The sequence below is a fragment of the Macaca nemestrina genome, chromosome 4 (assembly GCF_043159975.1).
Source record: "Macaca nemestrina isolate mMacNem1 chromosome 4, mMacNem.hap1, whole genome shotgun sequence".
Taxonomy (NCBI): Eukaryota; Metazoa; Chordata; class Mammalia; order Primates; family Cercopithecidae; genus Macaca; species Macaca nemestrina.
The window spans coordinates 70,822,507-70,837,787 of NC_092128.1; the positions used below are offsets into that span (position 1 = coordinate 70,822,507).

The 15,281-nt window shown below is 42.5% G+C and overlaps 1 long non-coding RNA gene across 1 annotated transcript; it reads left to right on the top strand.

The window, feature by feature from the left end:
• The first annotated feature begins 2,560 nt into the window (after nucleotides 1-2,560).
• LOC139362792 (uncharacterized) lies at nucleotides 2,561-13,703 on the top strand. Its single transcript, XR_011622125.1, has 2 exons — nucleotides 2,561-4,015; nucleotides 4,818-13,703. It is a non-coding gene; the product is annotated as an uncharacterized lncRNA (long non-coding RNA).
• The last annotated feature ends 1,578 nt before the right edge of the window (nucleotides 13,704-15,281 follow it).

Here is a 15,281-nt window from a genome sequence, read left to right on the forward strand (position 1 = left end):
CTAGCCCCCTTCTGCCTGTCCCTCCACAGGGTGTGAGGAGTCTGAAGAGCAAGGGTGTGAGCCCTCTATAAACTGTGGATAGGGCCTGTATGGGCCTCTTCCCTGTTCTTCTGAAGGTGGACCATGACTGCCATTATGAGCACCTCTACGCCTGAGGAGTGGATGAGGTGCAGCTGTTTGCATAGGCTGAAAACAGAGCTTGGATGTGTGAACTGGGGTATCCTGCAGGTCCCCCACAGTTCAGGGAGGATCTGGGGATGGGATGAGAAGGGGCCTCCACATGTGGTCTTGGGAGCTACAAATGTGCTAGAGTGGACACTGGGGGTTATTGAGAGGAAATCCCAGGGTGAACTAGACTAGAGTACCCAAGAGTTAGCAGAGCTGAAAAAGTTATTAGGGACTAGCCTTGAGGTTTGGTGTCAACAATTTCATGTGATGACAAGGGAGCCAAACAGAATAGAAAACTAGGGAAGAGGAGAGAAAAAGTGAGAAACAGAGGAGTCCAGATGAAGTCTGCAGATGTCAACCAACACTTACAACTGGTGGATTTGCACAGCAACGTGTGATACCATCTTACTAAAGAACTCTGAGAATCACCATTCACACAGAACAAAATGTGAGTGGTGCTTCCTTGTTCCAAATATTGTAGAATAATATTTGCTATTATGATTGCTATTGCTATATAACAAATTGCTGTATTTATTGCAATATAATAAATTGTCCCAACATTTAGTGTCTTGCAAAGACAACCATTTATGATCTTTCACACTTCCTATGGCTCAAGAGTTCAGGAGCAGTTCAGCTGGTTGTAGGTTACAATTGCTCAACGTAGCTGCAATCAGATGGTGGCTGGGATGGGGTCTTTAAGCTTTGTTATTTGCATATATGGTACCACAGTTGGGAAGACTCAAAGAATTGAGAGCTGAAACACCTGGAGGGGAGCACCTCTAACTTAATATGGTCTTTCCACAAGGTTTCTTAAGCGTGATGGTTGCAAGTTAGCTGGACACCTTACATGCACCAAGAGACAGCCAGGTGGAAGCTGTACTGCAGGGGTCCCCAATCCCCAGAGCTGTGAACCTGTAACAGTCTGTGGCCTATTAGGAACCAGGCTGCACAGCAGGAGGTGAGCGGTTGGCAAGTGAGTCTTCCCACCTGAGCATCACCACCTATCAGATCAGCAGCAGCATTAGATTCTCATAGGAGCACAAACCCCATTGTGAACTGCACATGTGAGAGATCTAGGTTGCACAATTCTTATGAGAATCTAGTGCCTGATGATCTGAGGTGGGACAGTTTCATCCTGAAACCACCCTGGCCCTTGTCCATGGAAATATTGTCTTCCATGAAACCGGTCCCTTGTACCAAAAAGCTGGGGGACCGCTGCTGTATTAACCTGGCATTCCATGTGGTAGAAATGCATCACTAAGGCCAGTCTATATTTAACGAAAGAGAATTAGACTCCACATTTTGATAGAAGGTGTCTCAAAGAACTGTGGACATGTTCTAAAATCATAACAGTCTGCCCTCTGATGCAAGTTATTTATGTTGATTCCATATGCAAAATACACTCACCGATCCCCCTCCTAAGAGCCATAGATATCTCAGCTGTTACAGCCCCAGTCTCAGGCTCAAGGGCCAGTAGCTCATCATCTAAATCAGGTTCAGGTGCTGCAGCTGACAGTCTTCAACTTCAGATCCTCATTCACAGCTTCTTGAGGACTGCTCCTGATCTCAAGGTCTGTGAACTAAAGTGACAAGTTGTTTGCCTTCCACAAACCCAGCATATTTTGGTGGACTAGACATAGGACAGTCACTATAGACATTTCAAAAACAGAACACATATGGTAATCAGTAGTCCACAGCAGCTCTGAAATCCAGCCAGGAACAGGTTGCCAGTTCCTTGATTACAGCTCAGTAATCTCTCTAGGAATGATTATCCCTGGCTCTTGACTCCATTCTCTGGGCTATTGGTTTCTCCCTCTGAATTATCGTTCCTGTCCTATTAAATGTTCCCCATCTGTATGGTTGAATGGCTTTCTCAGTCTGCTTCTTTCCTGTAGAATTTCAGAGGTCCAAAAGCCTCTTTTCGTTTTGTACTACCTCTGTCTCTTTTAGTATAAATTGGCAATATTTTCATTAGTACACATCTCTTTAAAACTCTGTGTGTTACTTATAAATCTAACTGGGATTTACTTGCAACCTCAATGAGATAAACTTTTTTCTACTTAATGCTTTTATCTGGCTATTGTGGTACTTTGCCCTTAAGATTCTTGGAAGCATTTTTGTTTAGTAGAGATGGCTGAGAGGGATGCCCTTATAATCTTTAAGGGATTCTTTGACTGTTTGAAAAAAGCCCATGAAGTACTTCCTTAAATCTGAGTCTTAACAACGGATTCTAGAGTTACACTGTTGCCTTCATCTTTAAACTGTAGTCCCAGCTACTCGGGAGGCTGAGGCAGGAGAATGGCGTGAACCCGGGAGGTGGAGGTTGCAGTGAGCCGAGATCGCGCCACTGCACTCCAGCCCGGGCGACAGAGCGAGACTCTGTCTCAAAAAAAAAAAAAAAAAATTACATATTATAACGTTAACCTCAGTTGCCATCTGGAGAGGATAAGACTAAGAAATAGTTGTATTTTTTGGAAACCCACAGTCTTGGCTCTTTCATATTTAACAATTTTTTCCTCACTTCAGCTCTCTGCTCTCATATTTCACTACGGGCAGCTAGAAGAACCAGGCAGCACCTTCAACATTCTGCCTAGAAATGTCCTTACTAGATTGTGAGTGCCTTAGGTATATTTTCTGTTTTCTGTGCTACCACAGTATCTAGAGGATATTGCCAGGCATTCTGCCACCTCATAACCAGGGCCTCCTTTCCTCGAGCTGCTGATACATTTTGCTCACTTTTCTTTCATCTTTTACTGACAGCCTCTTCAAAACTCTCTCCACTTCCACCCTCCACTCAGGCCCCAAACCACTGTCACGTGTTTTAAGTTTTGTTATAAAAATGCCTCACATCTATCTATTGTTGTGAAACATATCATCCTCAAAATTGGTGACTAACCTAAAAATAAACAACTTAAAAAAATGTTTCATGGTTCCTGCAAATACAGTATTCTGGATCAGCCTGTCTGGGAGGGTCTGGCACAAGAACTCTTGACATCAGATGATTCTGGGATTGGGATCCACTCAAAGGCTGCTTCACTCCCATATCTGGCACTTGCATGGGGAAGACTTGAATAGCTGGGGCTGGAACTACTGGATCTCTTTAGGCATCTTTCTGTTTGTCTATATGGTCTTTCTCTCTCTCTTTATCTCTCTCTCTCTCTCTCTCTCTCTCTCTCTCTCTCTCTCTCTGGTGGCTCTAGCACATGGTTTCCATGTGCCAAAGGAGTATACTTCAAGGGAGAGAGCACCAGGCAGAAGCTTATCTTTTGTGAACTAACCTTGAAAACCATACAGAATCACTTCTGCTACCTTTGCGAAATGAGAAGCAAATCGCTAAGGCCAGCCCAATATTTAAAGGGAGGGCAACTAGACTCCACCTCTTGATGGGAAGTGTTTCCAAGAATTTTCAGACATGTGCTAAAATCATCACACCTCTGGCGTTGAACAACACAGAGGCCTCATCCTAATACACGTGTGCCTGCTAATCAGGAAGAGTTTTGTAGAAAATTCCAGACTGGGATATTCTTGGAATTCTGGGAGTTAGGTCTCCTGATTTTAAAATTACCTGCAACTGAATGTTATCCCTTGTAATCACTTGGGAAACCTTTGTCTACCCTATTGCTTTTGAATCCTGAGGTGATAACTGCCCAGAGTCCCATTTGCCTCACAGGAAACCACGTGTTACATAGAGGAGTGATGCTGTCTGTCTCTCATTAGCTTCCTGCTTCCCAAAGCCAGGCAGCCACTGTCCCAAAGGAAAAATAATCTGCATCAAGTAGCCAACAAGCACTCTCTACATCTCTAGTCTCACTAAGACTTGCTAATGCTTGGATTTGACTTAGCCTAGGTAAGTAGCTTTTTAATACTAATTTTTAAAAACCCTGCTGTGCCAAAGAATTAAATAAGCAGTCATCTAGTTTTAAATGTTTCACAAGGAACTAAAATAATACCTTTTGGGACAGGCAATCAAGTTTTCCACCTACCTCAACAAAGGCCAAAAGAACTCTCTTGTCTACAAGGTTTTGATTGTTTTGTGGCCATAGCTAGGATAGTATACAATTTTCTAAATGTAAAGAAATGCTTGGGGAACAGGGATTTTTATTCACAGGCTAACAAATGAAAATGTGTATGTGGGTATGGGAGCTGGTGCAGGGAAGTGAGATATTCAACCCTTGGAGATGACAGGAGTCCCCTTTTCTGTATTTAGACTATGTCTTTCTGCAGTTCATGAAAATACATAGCTTGTCCTTTTCCCCTTTAAACTATTCTCTCTCTGACCTTCCTTTCCCCCAGCTTTATTTATTTATTTTTAAAAATAACTGAGTCACATGTGATTCATTTCTAAAGCTTAAGACTTATGCTCAAACACAAATTTCATTTTTCACCTCCTTAGGGAGAGTGAGTTACTCCAGAATAAGAAAGTAGAGATTTTGTATATGTTTTTGATTCTGTGAATTTATATTAAAATAAGTTGTGCAGAAAATGTGACAGACCTTTGGGTAATCTGAAGGAACCGTATTATGGACCAGAAGGGAAATGATTGAAATACACAAAGCTTTGGAGGAACCAAGGAGGAGAGATTTACATTCAAAGTTTTTTGCCTAATGCTCTTGTTGTTTTGAATGCTGAGAATGCATCTATTGTTCCAGGGGACTCCTGCAAAGCCACCTTGTTCACTTTCTCTTCCCCATTGTTAATGAGTGTTGTTTGGAGCCTATGTGGTTTTAATAGAGACTCAGCTAAGGTAAGCTTCAGAGATCATTTGTTTGGTATAGAGTAAGATGAGTGGGGAAAAGTCAGCAGAAGGGAGGGGTTGGAAGGACAGTAGGCTCTGATGACAAAATATCACATGGAATCAGTTCAACTTCCAGCTTTTAGCCTCTTAGTTTTAATCACATCTTTCCTTCCTGTGTATCAACAATATTGCTGCCAAAACCCTACAGCTAAGAGTGACATAAACATTCAAATCTCCCAGAGACAGATGGCAACATAAATCTCCATTGTTGCTTTCTTAGAGGATTCCCAGCCTATTGCCATGTGTGGTGAATGGGACATTAGAGGTAACTATTTCCCACAAGAGTGTTTTTTAGATTCACCTTCAACAAGTAAAGATGCTTCATTGTTTCGGAGGAATTTTGCTGGCTAAAATCCTAGGGATTACAACAGCAAGAGAAAGCTAATGCTTGAATGAAAGTCATCAATTAGCAACTCCACAACTTCCTTTCTGTTTGGCCTCCCAGAATAACAGATGAGGTTGTTACAGCCACCGGCCATCCTCTACCCAAAAGTCTGTCATGATTATACAGACTGGTCAGGCTAACAGGTTGCTTTAATCATAGTGAGGGGAAAATGAATGGCCAAGCCCTGTTTTGTTTTGTTTGAAGCAGTCTCACTCTGTCACCCAGACTGGAGTGCATTGGCACAGTCGTAGCTCACTGAAGCCTCAAACTCTGGGGTTGAAGCAATCCTCCCACCTCAACCTCCCAAGTAGCTGGGACTACAGGTGCATGCCACCACATATGGCTATTTTTTTATTTTATTTTTGTAGAGATGGAGGTCTCCCTATATTGCCCAAGCTGATCTCAAACTCCTGGGCTGTACTAATCCACCTGCCTGAAATCCCAAAGTGCTAGGATTTCAGGTGTGAGCCAACACACTTGACCTAAGCGCTGTTTTTGATCAGAAAATCTCAAACATATTTGAATCCGCAATCATGCACTTAACCAGACTATGGCCTTTTGCTGAATTGCCTTATTTTAAAGTCCCATTTTTCTGTTCTATGACAACCTTTAGCCAAGGCGGATTGCTCTTCACTAAATACATTGCAGCCTTAACACGTTTTTGGATATACCTAGATATTAGTCCCCTCTATCTGCAAATATGTCTTTGTTTGATTTTAGAAATCCAAATTTGCACATCTTCAGGTATTAATTATGGCTTTCATGGCAATCTGCATGACAGGAGGGGTCACTGAGTGTATCATTACTTTGAAGGGGATACCTGGTCCCTGGGATGTTCACATCTGTCTTCAGTGCCAGGGCAGAGCAAAATGAGCCCACATCAGTCTTAGGAGAGAGAACAGAGGAAATGTGAAACAGCCAATTTAAGAACCATACTGAGAACACTAAGAGACAGAATAGAGACCTGACATTTCATGAGACACATGGTACTAAGAAATAAAGATCTAGCTTTAGAAGACGAGATGGAATCCATAATCTCTGGTTAAAATCTCTTCCTCCATGAACATAAATGTTAAAACAAGCAACTTTTCACTGCCAAGGAACTCCAGCGGAATTTAAATACATCCAAAGAAGGATGTATTTAAGGAAGGACCCTAGCACAAAGATGTACCTAGCATGCAGAATCTTTTGTTTAGAAAGATAATTGAAGCTTTCTAGAGATTAAACCAATTAAAACAAAGCACCTGTGTCTCACAGAATACCTCGAGTACTGTAATGGGTAATTCTCAGGGTTTACTCAGCTCTGAACTTGATTGAACATGAGTGTCAGTATTTCCACTGCCTCTATGAAACCCAGGCCCTCGACATTTCCACCTGAACAGCTTCAAGTTTTTCTTCCTGCCTTCCACTCATCACCCTCCTAATCTTGCTCCATGATGAAGCTGAGGGAATCCTCAGAAGCCCTCACCTGCTGTACACGCTCCACTGGTTTCTCCTGCATTGGGAATCAGTCCATACCAGGCACCAGGGCCCTTCCTGACAGCACACACCTCCTCTATCTTGCTCCGCAGCCTGAAATTCAGTGCTCCCACCAGCCTGAACACTAGCCTGTTCTTTCTCTCACCTAGGGGCCTTTGTTGGGTACCCTCAACACTTCACTACACCACAATTCATACTCCATCTTGTAACTGTCCCCTCTGCACAATTTGAAGCTCTGCTTGCCCTACAGCAACGTAGGGTCTGGAAATGACAAGGACGTATCTCCCAGCTACATTCTGAGTTGTGGGGGTTTTTGTTGTGTTGTGTTTTGTTTTACTAGCTATTACTTGTTTTTAAACTATATTTCCACAAGATTTGTGACACACATACAGAAATGGTTTTTGAATATTACTGTTTATATAAAGGATAATCATGTAAACAAACAAGAGACCGAGAGGTGATTTTTCCCATTTCACCCTTCATTCTTTCTTTGTTCATTCCACAAGCCTTCTGTGTGCAAGGCACTGTGTACATAAAGAATGTTTGGGAGAGAAACAACCACCTGCGGCCACACTGTTTTATGGCCCTCTGCTTCAGGATTTTGTTTCTCCTACCTTCTAACTTATGTTCTTGTGCACATTTATTCATTTACTTAAGAAACATTTGTCAGGAACCAACTCTGAACTAGGACCTATGATGGGCATTGAGAACTCAATGATAAACAGAAGTTGTTTCAGCCTCTGTTTCCATGAAATTTGAAGTCCAATGGGGAGGACAGGCAGTATCAAACTGTCCCATAACTATACAATCAAACTGCAATTACTGCAACAAAGGAAAAAAGAGGGTACAATGAGAAGATATAGCAGGGGAGCCTGACGTGGGGACTTAGGAAATGTTTCCTTCAAGAAGTAACTTTTTCACTGAGATCTGAGGTTGGAGGAAGAGAAGGAGCAGGTGAATTGGAAGAAGCCAGTGTTGGGAGTGGAATGGGCTGGGGATCTGTGGTGAAGTTGGAGAGATGGGCAGGGACCAGGGAAATTCAGGTCATATTAAGACTTTTCAAGAATGTGAAGAAAGGATGTGATCTGCTCAGATTGAGATTTCTTAGTTTACTATCCACTAGATTGTAGATTCTTCATGTCCTGAGGCTGCATTAAACTCCAGCAGAGGGTTTTGAATGCAGTTGGTGCTAAATTGATGCTGATTGAGCATGGGGAAAGGATGTCAGTGCTGTGACCATGCAGTGGGATGTTAATGGTGACCTATCTACTTCAGTGGATACTTGTACCTCCAAACCAGGAGATGCTGCCAGAATCCACAGTGATTTCCCCTAGGCCACGCAGATCAGAGGTGAAGGGACCAGGACACTTTCTTTTCTTTTTTCTTTTTTCTCTTTGAGACAGGGTCTCGCTCTCACCCAGGCAGCATGCAGTGGTGCAATCTCAGTTCACAGCAACCTCCACTTCCTGGGACTTAAGCAATCCTCCAGCCTCAGCCTCCCGAGTAGCTGGGACCACAGGTGTGAGCCACCACACCCAGCTGAATTTTTTTTTTTTTTTTTTTTACTTTGTGTAGAGACAACGTTTCACCATGTAGCCCAGGCTGGTCTCAAACTCCTGAGCTCAAAGCAATCCACCTGCCTCAGCCTCCCAAAGTGCTGGGATTACAGGCATGAGCCATGGCTCCTGGCCCACTCTGTTTTTCACTTAAGAAATGTTTCAGTTTAGATAATTTTTCTAGAACAGAAAGAGGTCTGAGCTATCCCCTGTCTGGATGCTTACTATGAGGGTCACTATTTGGCTACTATCTCGACTGCAAAACATGTGCATTATTCCATGACTGCGGGGCAAGTGGGTTGGGAAGTGGATTCTCTTTCTCTGGTCCTTCCAGCTCTTCTGTTTCACTCAGAGTCTGTGATAAGCAACACATGGTTCCATATTCCCCGACTTTGCTCTTTCATATTCTGAAGGCTTTCGACACCCGTTAATTCATCACCACCCACAGGCTGGCCAGTGGGAATGTGGGTGTCCTAGTGGGATTCTGACTTCTGTGGGATTGACTTCTTTTATACCTTGGAATTGATGCTCAGCAAATATGGCAAATGCTCCCATTCTCTGCTAGAGAAAATGTCACCTTTGAGGTCATTAACAATACATTTGCCATCACCATCTTTAGATAGTAAGGAAAAGGCTTTTTGGAACAGAGAGAACAGATAGAGATAAATTTCAGAAGCCCTTTTCATGCAATAATGATTTTCTCAAAATGGAACCAGATTTCAAGGATCTTTGTCCCCTCCGGAGAGGCTTTTCTTCCCTGTGTGTGCACAGTATGTGAATATGATTATATAAATGCAGTGGGAAGACAAGCTCCTGATCACTCTTTAAATCACTTGATGTTATGATCTCATTTTTAAAGCCACTAGAAACCATGGTTGATGGCTAAATTACCGACATATTTTTAAACGGCTTCTGTATTTAGCTGTTTGGCTGTTTTCATCCCTTCCTCTCCCTCATGCCATTTTGTGATGCTGCCTCAGCCTCAGAGATTCAGCCTCAGAGATTCAGCGTGGCCGTCTGCTGAACACATGAATACTAAAGAATTGGTTTCCTTAGTAACAATAACCATGAGGCAGCTCACAGAACTTCCTGCCTTCTGTCTGTCCGAATTTGTTTTCTGTTGGTCACATGGAAAAGACACCCAAACCCAGCCTGCCTATATAGGATGCACATAAATGTTGTGACCCATGAGCGGAAAGGAAGCTTGTCTCTGCTGATTTCCGATTTCTTTTCTCCACATGTTGCCCTATTCTGTGTGGATAAGGCTAAGCCAGGGCACCTGTGAAGGGCCATGGGCCATGTCGGAGCTCGTTGTCTTTCTTCTAATAAAAACCTGGAACCACAAAACCATAATGCAGGACATATAAACGAGATGACCCTTTGTCTGTGGGTCACCAGCGTGGAACTTTACAAAATAGAATACATCCCATTCACGATATTTTAAGTGCTAAAAAGAAAATATTAATCGAGTAGAGAAAGCTTTGCTGGTTTTCCAGGTTTGTTTTTCAAGCGTCCTTCTGTTGTGAGAAATTGCTAGAAGCAGTACTGTGAAGCATATCATCCCACTTCACAAACTGAGGCTTAAGGAGGCAAAATGACTCCCGCATGGTGACAATGCTAGGCAGCTGCAGAGCCAGCAGTCAGACCCAGAGCTGTCTGAAGACAAAGTCCAGGGTCGCAAGCACAGGCAGAGGGAAAGTGGGTTGTCCAAAGTGCTCTGGTGTGATGGGCACACTGGCAGTTCGTTTTTGCCAGGGCATGAGATGTAGGGTGAAGTGCTGAAAGAGGCAGGCAGGCTAGCTCAGGGAGGCCTTGCCGATGAGCGTGGCTGTCAAGGGAACCTACAGAAGGATTTTAAGCAATGTTGGCAAATGATCTGATTTGCATTTTGGGAAGACCGTTCTTGGGAATTTTGAGGAGGATGGATTCGAGGGGCTAGAACTGGGGGCAAGGAGATCTGTTAGCCCCTTATAGTCAGTAGGCCTGGTAAAGAGTAATATTGGCCTGAATCTGGGCAATAGGGATGGAAAGGAAGGGACTTCCCAAAACTTTCCCCACATGGATCCTTCTGCAGACACCTTCTCCATCATAACACCTGCAGTTGAGCCTTCAGGGTCATGGGGCTCTCTCTGAGACTCACATGCTCACGAGCGAGGGCTACTCTTGATTTTGTATTTTCAAACCTTTCTGATTTTACCCTACCCTTCCAGACCCCACACTGCATCTCGTTTTCTTTTCAACTCCCAGAGTCTAGTACAGCGGGAGGCACTCAGCAAAACCATGTTGAATGAAAGGACGAATGAATTGGAACAGCCTCCAATTTCCCTCTGTTAATAAAACCTGTGGTCCTGACCATGGTAGTCCTGTTGCTGCCCTCATTCATAAGTGGTTCGGGAAGCTGGATGGATGCTCCCATCAAGCATGAGATATGAGCAACCTGGTTGTCACAATGCAAGCACTCACTGATAGATATATTGCATCATTTCCTCTCTTGGATTTGAAACTAAGTGACAGATATCAAACTTCATTTAGATCCTGTGGCTAGAAAAAAATAGAACTCCAACAAACCATCATGGCACACATTTACCTATGTAATGAGCCTGCCCATCTGCACAGGTACCCCAGAATAAAAATAAAAATTAAAAAAAAATCAGGTTATCTGTGTAGTTTCATATTTCTTAGATAAAGAGGCAAGGATGGGCCCTCTCTCCACATTGTCCTACCAAAGGAAAATAAGGCCAAAGTGTAATGCGATAGTAACGGTTTGAATTGGACACCCACACAAAGAGATAGCAGAGATGTTCCAATCAGTTGAGGACCTTCTGTGTAGCATTTTGAGGGCAGGCCAGTTCATAGCTAATAATTTTAATGGCCTCTTCCATCTGGTGGTATTAATTTGTGCTTGTCCTAAAATAAGTAAACATTTTAAAAACCAGACATAAAACCAGAACAAACAACTGTGAGGTAAGCTCAATGACATCACTCGCAATGGAATGAAGCACACAAACTATTCTGTGGCCCAGCACTTTAGCAAATAACCCAAGCCTTCCTAGTTTTTGTACTTGTTAACAAAAAATAGGTAAACCCCTCATCCACCTTTTCAGACAGCTTTACTGTTCATCTGTGTTAAGTGTACAACTCAGTGAATTTTTTTTTTTTTTTTTTTGAGACAGAGTCTTGGTCTGTCACCCTGGCTGGAGTGCAGTGGTGCAATCTCTATTCACTACAACCTCTGCCTCCCGGGTTCAAGTAATTCTCCTGCCTCAGCTCCCCAAGTAGCTGGGACTACAGGTGTGCACCACCACACCTAGCTAATTTTTTGTATTTTTAGGAGAGATGGGGTTTCACCATGTTGGCCAGGCTGGTCTCAAACTCCTGACCTCAAATGGGCTGCCCACCTCAGCCTCCCAAAGTGCTGAGCCCCAGGCGTGAGCCACCATGCCCAGACGAATTCAGTGATTTTTAGTAAATGTACAGGGTTGTGCCACCATCACCAGGATCCAGTTTTAAAACATTTCCATCACCCCAAGAAGATTCCTTATGATCATTTATCCTGCACATCTTAGAGTTATGTAAAATTTTTCATCTGAATTTAAATAAGATTAATTTTTGTCAATAGGAAGTGGAAAAATATTAAACTTCTAATACGATGTGATAGATTGAAATTGGAGTAACTATTTAATGGCATGATTTGATGAAATAGACTTTCTCCTATTAAATAATATACCTCAAAACTGATAGAAATCATGTAAAATTTTATTTAAGATTTAGGACTGTGTCACTTGAAATCTGGTTCATAATAAGATAAGAAAATAAATAAATGAATATAAATTGAATACTCTCCAGTGCCAGGGGCTGTAGAAGCCCCTGCATTCATCTTCTCATTGAATCTTCACAACAAACTATAAAGTAGATACTATTAATAGCCACATTTTGCAGATGAGGAAATTGGGATTTAGAGAGATTAAATAACTTGCTGAAAGTTACAGAGTCAGTAAGTAGTGGAGGCATATTCAAACTCAGGCAATCTGACCCCAGAGCAGGAGCTCTTGGCAAATTTTGTATTTTCAAATACAAAATTTGAAATCTGATTTGCTGCCTGACCATCAAAGGCAGCACTGCAAGTGAGTTGGGGGAAAGAGTTGCTGAGGGATGAGAATTCAGGCTGATAACCTTGCTGTAACCCCTCCTTTCCCATTGGTTCCCTTTCCTGCACCTAGATCTACCACACAGCCTCTAGATCTACCACAGAGCCCTAGGTTTGGAATGTCTAAAGACAGCTATGCCCTCCCAAGGACTCCAGCTTGTGAGAACCGGCCACCATCCTTTAACCCAATGCTCCTTGGCATTTGCTGCACGATGGGTAGCCAGAAGCCCAACTCAGTACCCAGCATCCAGAAGAGTAGGACTGAAATGGGCAAAAGATTCAGGGACTAAACGCGTGTGGAACCCTATTCACCTTTTCTGTGACGAGATGTCTTCCTGTTAAAGAAACAAAAACCTGCAAATAAATGCAAAGGTGGGGAATGACTGTAGCTTTCATATTCTCTGATGAGGAGGCTTATGGCTTCTAAATCACTGACCAAAGGCAACAGATCACCATGAGGTCTCAGCAAAATACTGGAAAACACAACCAGCTCCTCAAAACGCACACAATTACCATATTTTAGCATCCGGACCCGCACTGAATTATTTCACAGTTATGATTAGGTTGTTAATGCAGTGCGGAATTGGACCATATAATAAGTTGGTATAGACTTTATCTAATCTGATGGAAATGCAACATTTAGAGGGCCTGGCTTTTTTTTCCCCCAGAAACAATTAAAAAGGTCTTTTTCAACTTAAGAACTTTAATATCACAGATTACATTCTTCTTTTTTTAATTGTGTTGGGATTTGGGGTGTGTGTATGTGTGAGAGAGAGAAAGAGAGAGAGAGACGGAGAAAGAGAGAGAGAGATTCCACCTAAATTATGGGCTCAAGTCATATACTTTTGTCTCTGATTTGTTTCCAGCAATCATTTACGATTTTTTTTTCTTGTTTGCTTTCTTCCCCCCTTTTCTTTTTTGCCTTTGGTGAACTGAAACTGATTTTTTTTTTTCTCCAGGAAATTCTCTGTTCCAGTCATAGTAAATACCAATTTCATTTCCATCTTATTATTTTTCTAATTAAACATTTGTCATGCAGAAGAAGATCTGAGGTGCCTGTACTTTCCATTATGTAAAATATTCAGTTATGATAATCACTCTGCAATGGTATTTTGAAGGTGTTATGGAAAGAAATCAAGGAAAATAAAATAAAATAAAATAAAATAAACTGTATTTTACCTTGGACTTTTGCCTGTCTATTTTTTCCCTAATTTGCCACAGTTGCAAATATTGACTGTCTCCTATCATGAGGGATATCAACATGCTTAGTATCCTTTAATGAGGAGAATTCTGTAAAATCTGTATCTAAAAATTTTTAAAGGTTTAAAATCTGATCCTATTTCATACAACATTAGACTCCTTTCCCATTTTGTCTCTTCTATCCACACTTAGCAAAATGTATACTTCTATACCTGATGAAATGCACTTGAGCTCAAATTGTTTCAGAACAAAGTAGGAACATGCCAGACATACAACCTGATATTTCTCGGACATTTTTTTTCTTCTTATGACAAAGCCCAAGGGGGTAGGCTCTGTGAAAGGAGAGTTTATTTTCTAAACCTTTTTTTTTGTTTGGTTTGGTTTGTTTGTTTTTGTTTGTTTGTTTTTTGAGATGGCGTTTTGCTCTGTCGCCCAGGCTGGAGTGCAGTGGCGCGATCTCGGCTCACTGCAAGCTCCGCCTCCCGGGTTCACGCCATTCTCCTGCCTCAGCCTCCGGAGTAGTTGGGACTACAGGTGCCCGCCACCACGCCCGGCTAATTTTTTGTATTTTTAGTAGAGACAGGGTTTCACCGTGTTAGCCAGATGGTCTCCATCTTCTGACCTCGTGATCCATCCGCCTCGGCCTTCCAAAGTGCTGGGATTACAGGCGTGAGCCACCGCACCCGGCTATTTTCTAAATTCTTTAAACACAAAGCTTTTCCATGTTATGGGGCAAGATATTTTTTCCAGACAAACATAACAATCACATCTTACATCTATGTTTACATCTATACATTTATATCTATATATATGTTCCATATATGTGTGTATGCATATTGTATCTATATGTATACTTTTATTTTATCTATTACTCTATAAAATCCTAGACTTAATTTTTTTTTTTTTTTTTTTGAGACAGAGTCTCGCTCTGTCACCCAGGCTGGAGTGCAGTGGCACCATCTCGGCTCACCGCAAGCTCCGCCTCCTGGGTTCACGCCATTCTCCTGCCTCAGCCTCCTGAGTAGCTGGGACTACAGGCCCCAGCCACCACGCCCGAAATTCAGTTTTATAAAGGTGGGACCATTTCCTCGCAAATTCTCAAAATGTATCCTGAGACCTTACTGTTGTGGGAAGAAACGCTTGTGTATTTTCTGCAGTTGCCACCTCCTGAAACACTGTGTGTACGGTGTGTGTAGGTATGTGTGTGTGCTACGCTGCAATAGAGAGCGCTGTTATTTGGATCTCACTGTGAGTAACTGTGTGTTTGGTATTAGGAAAATGGAAGATGCTGCTGTAGTGACCCCTCCTAGATCCCATTTACTGAGCTAGTGACTCTGCTGCAGCTGCTTTGGGTGTTGGCTCCTGAAGGCCCACAAATGCCTCTACTTCTGAGGAAATTGCCCTGGGCTAATAGGGGAGCCACCTCACTCAGGAAGTTAGTGGGAGAAGGCCACAGCCAGTGACTGGTGGATAAGAGCATAGAAGACCAGCACCTTGGCCTCAAGAGGAATCAATTCTGTGGTATGGTCAATGTTTCAGGGCCCTGCCCCA